The 13,995-nt window shown below is 33.8% G+C and overlaps 1 long non-coding RNA gene across 1 annotated transcript; it reads right to left on the bottom strand.

The window, feature by feature from the left end:
- Positions 1–2,792: 2,792 nt before the first annotated feature.
- LOC136033469 (uncharacterized) lies at positions 2,793–8,860 on the bottom strand. Its single transcript, XR_010618931.1, has 2 exons — positions 8,731–8,860; positions 2,793–3,087 (listed from the first exon to the last, which is right to left on the bottom strand). It is a non-coding gene; the product is annotated as an uncharacterized LOC136033469 (long non-coding RNA).
- Positions 8,861–13,995: the final 5,135 nt, after the last annotated feature.

Here is a 13,995-nt window from a genome sequence, read left to right as displayed (position 1 = left end):
TCCGATTTTTTTATATATCTCTAAGCATCGAAATTCCATTTTTTAGAGTTTCGTTTACTATTGAGCCGGGTCGCTCCTTACAGTTCGTTACCACGAACTGTTTGATAAATTGCTGATCTGTGAAAAAATTGAAAAAACTCGCATTTAAAAGGGAATACAGTATATATAGATCCAAAGGATGATTTATTAGAGAGATTTACAGAATATCATTTAAAATTATTTCACTGAGGCTATCCTTTTAATGCTGCTTTGAGTGGCAACTCCAGAAATAGAATCACGCTGTTCCGGTTTCTGAACTCTGAATCTAACTCGTTGTTTTTAAAACTAATGTTAGCGAATCAGGACTCTATTAATCAATCCTTGATTTGTCATTTGATTGTATTTAGTTACTATTACTATTACTTACATGTAATAGTAGTGCTGTATTACTGGATTAGTGTAATACTATAATAGTATTACTTTATTATTACAATTACTTTTTTCTACTTAATTACATTTCTATTTTGTAGCAAACAAGGCTAAAAACAACACCATGCTTTGGTGCAACCTCTTTTATTTCTGATAGGCACATGGCCCATAATGTTTTTTTTAAATAAGCCCTCTGCCAATTCCCTAAGCGTACTGTTTTGATACGATTACTCTGGGGAAAATTTTAACAAAAACGCATTCGTAATTGTCCTGTTTGGAAAAAATTAGTTTTTTCCCCAGTATTATGCAACTTCTAAAGCCAACAATTTACAATAAATAATTTTAAAGTGAGCGAATTTAACGCATCTGAGACCAGCATAAAAAGCAAATTCTCGCAATGTACAAGCACATATGTTGTTTTCAGAAAAGCAATGGTATAATTGAAACAGATCACTCTTTCCTTACTATTTATTAACAAGGGCAGTTATTAACAAACGATAAATATTCTATATACAGACCCGACAGACAGTTGCGTCAATTCACAAAAAACAAATGTAGGAAGGGGAAATTTTATTTTTCAAAATATCTAATGGAAGGGGAGGTCAATTTTGCTATTTTTTGAATTTTTCAATGAAAATACCAAAAAGCTATTTTTCTGAGAAAATGCCGAAAAATAGAGCATCTTTCAAATTTAAACAAACAAACCTAGGGGAGAAATAACGAGACAACGTGACACAAGATTATAGAACAAAATATCTGCTCTATAGTTTTCTAAAAAAAAGGAATAATAAAGTAAGTCATTTTGTATACACTTCTATGCATCATTTAAAATTACTCGGGTACCGCCCAAGTGCTTTCAATATCCTCAAATCTTTTTGGAGTTTTTCTCAAATTTTTCAAAAAGAGAAGTATATTTTCGCAGTCTTCCTGAAAATTAACAGTACAAAACTAAAGAGTAATTATCGTATTAACATTCGATTATTTATGAATGTTAGTTTTCAGGGATATTTTGGAAAACACAATTTTCTTTCGAAGAAATTTGTGGTAACTCTGAAAAACTTGAAAATAGTTGAAATGCCGGTGCAAATTCAGTTTTTGACAGTAGAGGATATCTAATTAAAAAAAAACAAGAGCTAAGAGCTCATATGGCACTTGTGACGAGGCAAGAAGAGCTAGGAGCCAAGAGCTCATATGGTATGAGCTCTAACAAAATTATAAGAATCAATAGATTGATTTAAAAGGAAAATCAGAGGCTTAATGCCGGTCAGGAATTAAAAAAAGAACTCGTCACGATTGACCTTTACTTTTGCTTTTAGCTTTTTTCTCTTGTTTCTTGCCCATTTTTCTTTTTTTTAGTTAATGCCCTCTATTGCTAAAAACTGAATCATTTTTTGGCAATTTTTCGACAAGGATAAGTTTCAGTGACACTTTTGGTGTAACTCCTAGGCCATTTTTAAACCTTGTATTTTTTTAAATAATTTTAAAAGGTTGCAAAACATTCAATAATAGTTTTTTTTCCACGTCCAAGTAATATTATAACTCTGCTGGGTTAAAAGGATATATCTGACACTAGTGAATTCAATGGGGTAAATATCGCATCCTTACGACTGTTAGCCTTGTACTACTTCCACGACTGTAGGCTCGTGACAAAATGGCAGGTTTCACAGGGAATATAAGCCTTTAACATTTGAAAAGAGATATCAACCTTATTAAATATTATTTTAGGCTGATCTCTGGGATTTGAGTGACAGTGTTTAATGACACATTTAATGGCAGTTTAGTGTGCCAGTGCTATTCAAACCAAGTCAGAAAGTTTACCTGCAAAGCTTTGATTGGTCTCTTAAGATACGCAGATTTGATTCCCGCTGATTGACTTTTCCTAGAGGCTTCTTACGCTCTTACTAATCTTACTCTCTTACTTCTTACTAATTTCGCTTCTTACTTTCAGTAAAGAAAACTTTTTTTTTTAATTTAATTTCTGAACGTTTTTGAATTAATGCATGCAAACTTAAAATCTTGGAAAATGGTACAAAAATGTTATGGGTAGATCCTAGGATAGTCAATCATGCTGAAAATGAATATCGTAAGGCGCATGTTCTCCATTGGGGTGTTTTTTAGATATTGGCCAAAACACCAAATTTGGCCTATAATGGGGTTCTACGATTCTATTTTTTTTATTATTATTATTTTTTTTTTACAGATAAGATTATTTTTTTCTTTTTTTTACTGATTTCTCTTACATCAATCGAAAGAAGAGAGACTTAAGGATACACAAATTTAACTTTTGCTTGTAAAGAAAAAAAAATAGCACTCTTTTTATTGCAGTTAAAGAAGATTCAGATTTTTGTCAACAAACGTCTAACAGAAAAGCTAAAAACTCCATCTTATTCCAAGATTAAGTAATTTTTTATTGCTAGCCCATTATACCAAAAAAAGAAAGAAAATTACACACAAAACACCAAAAAGAAAATTAAATCATCACTTCTCCAGAATACTTCGGTCCATTCCATCTCCAGAAAAATATCCATCTTCAAGTCCAGTAAAATAAGTTGCTGGTTCCAATGTCACCACCGTCAACCTCCCCTGTCCGTGTCCAATATAATAGCTTGATTCATCTTTTAAACTTATATAAAAAGAGCCATCTTTTGAACATGTATGCAAGAGCTGTTTGACATCTTCCTACAAAATAAAAAAAAAGTTGAAACCTAATTACAAATATGATCTTCGGTTTTGCAATTTACTACTACTGCAGAAACTGAATTTATTGCAGCAAACAGTCAGATGAGACCATTACACCCACAGAAGCTTTATTTTAACATCAGCTTGTCCCAAGCTTAATTTTTATCCCTTCTGTAAAGTTCAGGTTTCCTCTTATATTTTTTCTACGACCTCCGTGGTTTTTGTGTCCGTAGTTTTGTTATTTCCGTAGTTTTTGTGTCATACTCTTGGTGTTAAGATTAATATTTCTCTTCACCTCAAAACCTTATGAACGTCGCATGAACTGGGGTAGTAGTGTGTATCTTTCATTTTCCTCTGGCTCTTCCCGTAAAAATAAACCCTGGCCTTTTTCTGAGGCCTTATATTGCCTGATTAGATTTTTTAGACTGCATAAGGTTAAGAGCCTCATTTTAGACAAATATCTTACATTTCTGAATATTTAATCATACCTCATATTCACATCAGTTGGACCAGTTTAGAATGTAGGGGGAGAGCTAGGAGTTTTTGATTGTTTTTGAATGAAGATAAAAAAACAGAAACAGAAAAATAATGAGCAAATAAACCTATAATATAAATCATAATTTTCTTAATTAGACGCTACTAATCTAGTCATGATTTACTACGTTACTGATACCAACCAATACAACAATAATTCATCTGAATAAAACGACTTCTGAAACGGTATGTTCGTTTAATTGGACCAACAAGAAGGTTTTTTTCAAAAGTACCAAACAGAATTCACTAAAAATATTTTTTCAGCCAAGAATTTCATGGTGACCGACTGTGTGTAAGGAGTGACGTGGCTCAATAGTAACTGAAACCCTAAAAAACTTATTTTCGAAGATATGAGTAGATATATAAACAGAATTGGCTTATTATAATGATTCCAAATATGTAAAATTAACTATGTTTAGTGTCACTTATTATAAGCTAGAAGCCTGAAAAAATTTGCCGGATTTTTGGAAAAGGGAAACGCCCATAAGACAGTTAAATCACCAGATTCAGCGTATCCAAGAACCCTATTGTAGCAGTTTCAAACTCTCATCCACAAAAATGTCAAATTTTTTATTTTTCCAGAAGAAAGATCACGGATATGTGTTCATTTATAAGAGAATATCGGGAAAGGGCACATTTGAACGGAATTAAAGTTCTAGTGCCCTTTTTAAGTGCCCAAAAAGATTGGAGGGCAACTAACCCCCTTCCACTCCCCTACTTTCTCAAAGTTACTCAATCAAAATTTTCAGATAGCCATTTTGTTCGTCACTATTTGAATTTAACAAAAGAGGGAATAGTTGTGGTAAAAGTGGAAGTCATGGCCCATTGTAGAAAAAAGCCAAGACAGATTGTTGAATTAAGTGGGCAGCCCAGTCAAGGGAGGAAACCTGAAACCCCAGCAGAAGAGACTCGATTCCTTGAGCAGTCAAAGGCTTTACAAATTTGATTATTATTTTCTTTACGGGTGCAAAAAATCTAAAACTGTCTTTTTGATGTAATTAAATTTAAAATGTAGTTCTGGATTTAAGTTACAATAAAATTTCACGGCAAAAACAGCAAAATATAGCTATCAGCTTATTCTGTTAGCTGTTTTCTATTGCTAAAATTTCCAATCCGAAAACTTGAAAAAGTTTGGTTTTATTCCTGAAATGAAAGTTTTATTCATGGTTGTAATGCTTTCAACACTACAAAGTGTAGGCCTATTATGTATATGTCACTATGTTTTTTCAGGAGGGTATATCTAGTTGTTCTCAATTTTAGGCCTTGAAAAAGTAAAAATAGATATAAAATGAGATACAAAAAAGATAGTGTCTATTAGCATTCAATTTATCAGTTGAAAAATTAAGCAATTACCTTCTAAAGCAATTAAAAATTCAAATCTGATTCCCATTGTAAGCAAATATTTATGTAGAGCATGTAGAAACTTAAGGCAAAGAAACATATTTTTTCAAACCTAAATTTTGGATAAAAAATTTCGACGACCAGACTGGCTAATCATGACAAAATCAACAAAATCATATTTTGTATCCTAAGCGAGTATGTAATAGTGTTTTACCTGGGAAGCGATTAGCTTCAAAAAATGATTTGTATAAATTGAAAATTCGAGTTACCATTTGTACTTTTGTTCAGTTACCCTTTCCCTGTTACATATTTTATGTAACAAGGTCTTCATATGTTAGTTCATGTGTTTTTTTAAGGTATGATTTTTTTAAATTACCTTTGGATTTTTATTAGTAATTTTTATTTTATTATCGTGCACTAAGGACGGTCAAGCGGAGGTCTTGACCCAAACATTCACATCACTGTCTACGTTTTTCACTGGTTCGTATTATCTTCGTTTCTCTCTTCTCTTGTTTTCGTTTTGTCTAAATTTTGGGGCAGATATATGGATTATATATTTGAAATTATGGGGAACACAAATTGAAGGCTTTCTAAAAAACTTAAATAATTTGGGAGGGGAATTTCAACATACAATTGAAAAAGAAACAGAGAATACGTTACCTTTTTGGATATTTGGATCCATGAAATTATATATAAAAAAAAGAAGAAGAAGTCCAACTTCTGCATTGCCACATTACCTCCTTAGATTTTATTCTAATTCTTATGCTCATATGCCAAGTCTTGCAAGAAAAGCTTCAAATGAAACAACTTGACCTGGTGATTGCAAACACAAGAGTCATGGCAACATACAGCATCTTATATCTTCTGAGACTAATCAGATAAGAGAGGGATATAAAGGCATAAAAAAAAACAGTGGTAAAAAGTTGGTTCACTTGCTAAAGACAAGTTCCAACTTAAACAGCTTCCACCTGCTTGTTATTCAGAAACAATTTCTAATCCTAGAGCCAACCTGCTAGATCACCAGAAGTTGTTCTATGTCAAGAAACTGTAAAGCATCATTGGGGCCCTAATCAATGGCTTGGAGAATACAATTCATCACAATTCTTCTTTTCTGGAGCCAGTATACTGAAGCTTACTGGGTAAAATCGAAAAGATATGAAAGTCACAAATATATTTTTGGGAAAAGACCAAGATCTTGCAAAACTCATCCAGTCCTGGCCTATCAGCCAGGACTGAGGTTGAAAAGCTATAAAGTCACTGATTGCACCATTTTTAAGACCCTATACTGTGAAAACTATGTACTTAAATTGTTATTCACAGCTCTTTGGTCAGTTTACCAGAGGATTATGACAGCATCACCAACTTTGGCAAAGGTGAAAAGGAGTTTCAGCAAACTGAAACTGCTCATGACATGTTTATTAACAACAATGGATGATGATTGTTTTGATCACTTTGTCATGATGTGTTTTGAGAGTGCCATAACAAACATGTTTGACTTCTTAATTGGAGTATTGTTGTTACAATATCTCATTCTGTGTTTCATCTGTATATTTTAATTAAAATTATAAAATTCCCACTTCTGAGTTCTGTTTGTATACAAATCATATTGTCACTTTATTCCTCTTTTCTTACTCCTTTTTCCACTAGATCACCAGCTAATTAAATATAAGCTTCCTACAAGAAATTGAATGAAAGGCTAATCTTTTTCAGGTGCAACAATTCTTTTGGCTGAAATGTGCTCTCAAGCTTCATATTTGAGGTGGACATTATGCTAATTATTACCAAAAAAATTTGGTAAAAATAACCAGCCAGTCAGTAAACCCCCCCCCCCCCCCTGCCAGTAAAATCTGTGGCTATTAACATTCCTGCAAGTTGAGAGTATTTCTCTGATTTTTGAAAAAGAGGGGAAACTCCCTCAAAAAGTCAAGAAATCTCAACGAAGATTGTGCACTCAGATTCAGCATATCAGACAACTCTACTGTAGATGCTTCAAGCTCTTATCTACAAAATATGTATTTTTTTTTCAGAAGAAGGATCATGGATGCATGTTTTTCCCACATGGGTGGTTGTATGAAACCAATAGTTCTAAAAGATTAGAAGAGCACACATTTGAACAAAAATTAAAGGTTCTAGCACCATTTCTAAGTGACCAAAAAGATTGGAGGGATGTATGACCATGATTTTCTCCCATTGATATCAAACAAAAATTTGAAATATTTACTTGGTTTATCATAGTTGACATGTCCAATGACTATGCCTCTGTCCTCTGGGGGTCTCTTTGATCCGCCATGGTCCTTATGGCAGGAGTCAAAATAATCCATGAGGAAATGGCTTTAATTTGTGCAATTTGCCCACTGTTTACACATAGTATTTGTTACTTGGAGATATAAAGAATTCTTGGGCAGGAATTTTTCATGAGGATGAAAGTTTCCAGGGAGAATTGTCCATTGCAAATTTTATAAATAAAAGGAAGAGGGGGGGGGGATTGTGTCACGATTTGAAGTTTGGTCAAAAATTAAATTAATATGACATATTTTTCAACTGAAAGTAAGGATTACTGAAACTTAAGCCTAACAAAAATTATTCCATATGAGTGAGGCTACCTTTTCCTCATCCTTTGTATTTTAAGCTATAGTTACTTTTTCTTGCCATTCTGTAAGAACATGTCCTGAAATACAAGGGTTGTTGAATTTGAATAAAAGTTCAAGAGATTTTAAGACTTGAGGAAAATGAGCAGGGGTGGAGGAGGGGTTATCCCACTCTTGTTCAGAATTAATTCTGTTTGTTTAAAATTTTAATGTTATGGCTTACTTTTAGTTGAAAAAAATTGTATTTAATAAGAATAAAGTATCCAATATGTTAACATCATCAGCATCCTCCATATCAGAGCAGTCTCCATTACCACACATTTTCTGGTTCATTGACATCAAAATCTGTTTGGCTCACTTATTCTAATAATTTTAAACTTGACTAAAGTGCATTTAAGATCAAACTAACTTTAAATAAGTTAAATTAAAATATCCAGATATATAAAATCTAATGTAGGTCTATGTGTCTTTCTCTCCTATATGCATTACTAGAGGCCTACTGTATACCTGATTGCAAAGAAACTGAAGTTTCTTTCCAAGAGTCCACTCTTGCAAAGACTTTAGGCAAAACTTAGGTATAAGCCTTTACCCTTTTGGTTTTTCATCTTTACAGTTCAGTTGAGTTTGACTTAAATTGGACAACACCTAAGCATAGCAAACAGTATAATTTATAAAACTTGTTTATTAGCCTCACAATTGTGTAACACAGATGATTAAAAAACAAAACAGATCCAAATTTACTTTTGGGGCTGGTTTTTCTCAATTGTTTATTCAAAATGTAGGAATAAATCCTTTTTCCACCAAATAAGCCCCTGATGGCTTGTGAGTGAACAAAAATCAGAGTAGATCTAGTGTTGCTCACAGACAGTGCAGTAATAATCATAAGTTTAATGTGTTCCTACAACACATTACTTGGTAAATGTTTCAGAGTTCATATAATTGACTTACGAATAAAGTGAACATACCACTTGATTTTCTAAGTTACAAAAAACTTCCGTCAGTAAGGGATGGAGGATACCACGAAAAGTGTCCAGAATCACCCCCAAGAAAGTGTCTGAAGTTGCCCCATGTTGATGTCATTTTTAAAATTTATTTTTTTGTAGATAACGGCCTGATATTTACTAATAAAAATTGTCATGCAAATACTAGGTGTATAACTTGTTTGATCTAGCTAACTTACGGCCCAAGAGCTATAATAACTTAGAAAATATTTGACAAAGACTACACGTGTCAGGATTTCCAGCAAGCATGTGAAAACTTCCTTATCTCTTTCCTCGGTTGTCTTTTTTATCCAAAATTTAAAACTTGCGCCAAATGTGCACGTTACAAGAAGGGCATCTAGTGAGAATTTCTTGAATGGATTAGCTTTAAAACTTTAGACAAGAGGTCAAACGTACGGAGTCGCCCCCGTGTGGTTTCCCCCCTCTCCCCTATATATATATATATATATATATATATATATATATATATATATATATATATATATATATATATATATATATATATATATATATATATATATTACTAAATTCTCATTGGCTATCACTAACGTAGACAAACATTCATTAGATATTGACAATATGAATGAAAAAAAAAGACAAAAAAGAACACGTAGAAGTTTCATCCTGAATTAAAATCTAACATTTAATTTGCATAGCAAATGAATTTTATCCTCCCCCTCCCTCCGCTTATGGTCAAATATATAGCCTGAATTTTATATATCCATTGAATTTTCTGCTTCTTTGATAAACCGTTAAACGAATTTGAAGAAAGAGTGACACATGGAGAATTCAGTGGATAAATAAAATTCACGCTATATATTTGATAATGGGGGGGGGGATAATGTTCATTTGCAAGGCAAATGCATGATGTATTTGGAATGTGGATGAAATTTCGATTTTGAAAATATGTTTATTTCAGGTCCTTATTTATTATACCGACAACACTCAAGTTTACGCTGTGTAAAAGTCGAGAACCATACCACGACTTTAATCTGTCTATATTAAGAAGCAATTAGCTTATGCTCAGTGTAAGACAAGTGGAGGGCGACAGATTACATTGGAATTATAAAATTTGACTACATATTTGCGCATTAGGGTTGGGGATTAGACCCCCCCCATGTGCAAATAAATAGCCCAAATTTGTTTCTAAAGCATTATATTTTCATCGTGTTTAGATATTTTTCATTAGGATTAAACCTAACTTCACTTCTTCAGTGTTGGCGGTATAATACATTAGTACCATATTTTATAACTATCTCAATATGCAGCTAATTGGAAAATTTATTTTGGAACCAAGAAAATGCATAAAGACTTAAAAAAATATAGGTACAGTCCAAAGTAAGCGGCGGCACATTTGTGAATGACAACGTGCGATTTCTTAACCCGTAAAAAAACCTCCACCTTACTTTCACACTTGTGTCTGTTACTGATATGATACAAAAATTAAAATCAACTTACATCAGCAATATAATTTCCAAATAAGTACTAAACAGAACTTGCAAGTTAAAACAGTGGATATATAATGGTGAACAAATACGAGAAATGACTGTAGGGGACATCATATCAACTCCTTTGAAAAACCCTACTCACGGTTGTCAGATGTAATTACCACCCCTGCTGTACCCCACAAAAAGGTACACTCAATAAATCAATCAGCCAGAAATGCCTAAAACTCAATTAAAGACAAAACAAGTTTTACGCCCAAGAAAACTCGCACAATACCCTCAATGGTATCTCAATTCTCCGCGTTTTCTTGTAGAATCCGGAAGCTAAGATATAGAATGAATAAATATAAAAGGATATAGGGGAAACTTGAATGACAAACGAGGGGGAATAAAATACTCAACAAGTGGTGGTTCAGTGATATCCTCTCTAGATGCATGAAATATTAGACTCCTGGAAAATGCTTTTCCGGTGGAACTATTTACCCTATTAAACGCAGGGATCATGATAACCAGGCACAAACTTTGTGGAATACACATGCAACCATTACTACAACTCTTATGGGTAAAAGGAGCTAATCCCTACCCCATGATGGGAACAGATACTCAAAGACGTATTATAGAAAAATAAAACGTAGTACGGATGCATAAATTCAAACCAATGCTTTTCTCGGTTCGGATAGTGGAGAAGCTCCCCCAAAGAGGACAGCTTAGCAGAGGTGTCAGACGAAATATTTGCATGCCTTTCTGCTTTACACAAAATTATTCCTCGTTTTTATTCTTACTTTTCTTTTTATCACGTCATAGATATGGCTCCAGGTAGCCCGAAACTAGCCCAATGCCAATTGTCGTACATAAAACAAAGGAGGCATAAGAAGAATAAGATCATAGTTCGAAGGATCCGCTATAAAACTGATGAAAATACACCTTATGAGACATCATGCCCACCTCATGCACATACAAATCTTCAAATTTTAGGTAAGTTTGGCCTTATAATTTCATACTCCCAATTATTGTAAAGCCCCCCCCCCCCATTTCCCAATAGGGAAAGTCCTGAAAAAAAACAGCACATAGGAATAAATTGGATGTTTTCTGGGTCATGGCGTCAATGATAACAAATGACAACTAATGTTCATGAATAAAAAGGTCGTTAGGTTACGTCTGCGCGTATTTTTTATCCTACGAAACCAAGAAAGCTGTATTTTTTAAATAATTATTTCACTGATTTACACGTTTTACGCTAACCCATGGCTTTGCATATCCTGTTTATCCGTCATTAGTAAGCAATAAAACATATGTCTTGGTTCTTAACTCTGAATTGCGCCTAGTTTAACAACAGACGTCATTTGGGCCTTTTTGGATTGATTTCACCCTATATTTTTTGTTAACTATATATTTTCGCCTACATTCAACTTATTTTGGAAGTCAGTCAAGACAGTCATAACTGCGGACATTCTTTCATTATTATTTTTTTTTCAATTGCAATTCATAGGAGACAGGTGGCTCCTCAGAGGAAAAACTATTACCTCTGAACAGTACAGTCTGTCAGCACATTTAATGCAGGGACTGAAATTCAGAAGACTAATTTAAAAAGATCTAACAGCTTAAACAAAAAAACAAGTCGTATACCGTAAGAGGACGTGGCATTTTAGGGACAGACATGGACCAAGGACGTCCCCGAGCTGATTGGATGTCCTGGAGGAACTGGACGACCCCAAGCTGCATGTGCCGCTGCTCTAGGAGTATCAACAGGTTGAAGGGCACAGGCAACTTTTTTCACTTTACCGGATAAATCGTAACAATCATACAGTGCGTTTTTGCTAGTTAAAGCTACCCTCCTATAATAGTACTTTGAAAGTAGCTGGTTTCGTATTATATCTGGAGTTAAGCAGGGTTGAGTCTCCATTTACATGGATTATTTTGATGGACTTTGTCCTTAGAAGCACAGTAAAGGCAATGGGAAAACACAGAATCAACTGGGGAAGTTAAACTCTTATGCTGACGATTTAAGCATGCTATATGAAAAAGTTAGCAAAATGAATAAGTTCTTATAGGTTTTGCGAGTTAAGGGTGCAAGAATAAGTTTGAAAATTAATGTTAAGCAGACTAAGTCGCTAAGACAAGGAATAAGTGCAGGTGAAGAGGCTACTTTGCGTAACGAGAAGATCGATCAAGTGGACAGCTTCATTTAACCAGGTAGTATTATTAGTAAAGACGTTGGATGGAGCCAACGTCTCCATCCAAAGCAAATGGAGCCCAAATACCACAAATTGACGCCAATGATTTATCTGCTTGTGCATTACAATGTTTTTATTACAGACAAAAGCTTTATAATGCATACATTCAACTTAGCGACTGTTTGGTGACCGATAAATTTGATACCTGTGCACGTCTGTCTTCGTTTTCTTCCAAAAATGTTTTCATGTAGTCTATCTTTTAAAAACAAGTTTATTCGGAACATTTGATCTCTAAAAAAGAAATTCAAGAGAATTAAAAAAGGCTTATAAAATAATCATGCATTTTCTAATGTTCAATAAATGTGATACGTGTGCACGTCTGTCTTCGTTTTCTTCCAAAAATATTTTCATGTAGGCTATCTATTAAAAACAAGCTTGTTCCGAACTTTAGATTTTTTAAAAAGAAATTCAAGAAAATAAAAAAAAAACTTATGAAATAGTCATGCATTTTCTCGTGATAACCTATCAGGTTTAATTTTATGAGTTTTTAATAAATAATATTTAATAAACATGAACTGTTCGTTTGAATAAATTTATAATTTTTAAAATTAATTTATGGTCTTTACGCTCTTTACGCTAAAGTTTGACTCTTTCTCTCAATTCTTCGTTTTAAAACAGTAAAAAACTTTAGCGTAAAGAGCGGGGCGTTGATGAGGAAGCAGCCTCTTTCATATACGAAGTAATTTCTGTGCGTTTTAAGTTTTAATGTCGCTCCTTACTTTCAGTTAAAAAAACTTGTTTTTTTATTTAATTTCTGAACGTTTTTGAATCAATGAATGTTTTGATTTTGGCTCTCTGCAGAGGAATAATCAAAACGAAATTTGTATATTTTTTTTTTTGGCTTAATGGCTTTCTCATAATTTTGATCGAACGATTTTGAGAAAAAAAGAGCGGGGGACGAAACCTAGTTGCCCCCCAATTTTTTGGTTAATTAAAAAGGCAACTAGAACTTTTAATTTTTTACGAATCTTTTTATTGGTAAAAGATTTACGTAACTTATAAATTAGCTTACGTAAAGAACTTTTGTATTCTCATGTTTTTATTACATATATGAGGGGATTCGCCCCATCGTCAGTACCTCGCTCTTTACACTAAAGCTTAAATTTTATCCTAATTCATTAAGAATGACCCCCTGAAACACAAAAGCCGTAGAATAAGTAGTTGAAATTACTGAAAATACTTTAGCGTAAAGAGCGAGGTATTAGAAGGAGGTGAGCCCCTCATATGGGTAATAATTTCTGTTTGTTTTAAGTTTTATTGCTGTTCCTTACTTCCAGCTGCAAAAGCTTTTTCACTTTTATTTTTTAATTGTTTTTTTTTTAAATAATGCTAGTAGCCTATATCCTGCTCTCCCTTCATGGAAATTTTCTTCTCCCATTACAAATTCTCTAAGGAAAGTTCCCCCAGCATATCCCCCTCTTCTCAACCCCTCCCCCAAACCAAAAAATCCTCCTGAAAACGCCTGTATACTTCCCAATAACCAATACTATATGTAAGCACAGGTCAAAGTTTGTAACTTGTTGCCCCTCCCACGGGGACTGTGGGGGAGTAAGTCGACATCCCCCGACATCCCTTCCCTCCCCCGTGCAAAATATTTCCTGGAAACTTTCTTTCCCCCCAAAAAAACTATTCCCCTCGCAGGATATCTTACCCCCAAAAATGACCATACATTTCCCAATAACATTTAGTAAAGGCTCTGCAAACAACGGACAAATTGTGTGACTTACAGCCCTTTCCTCAGGGATCAAGGGCACTCTCGTCATCC

This window comes from Artemia franciscana, chromosome 1 (assembly GCF_032884065.1).
Source record: "Artemia franciscana chromosome 1, ASM3288406v1, whole genome shotgun sequence".
In the NCBI taxonomy this organism is placed as follows: domain Eukaryota; kingdom Metazoa; phylum Arthropoda; class Branchiopoda; order Anostraca; family Artemiidae; genus Artemia; species Artemia franciscana.
This window is presented reverse-complemented; position numbering and strand designations above follow the sequence as displayed.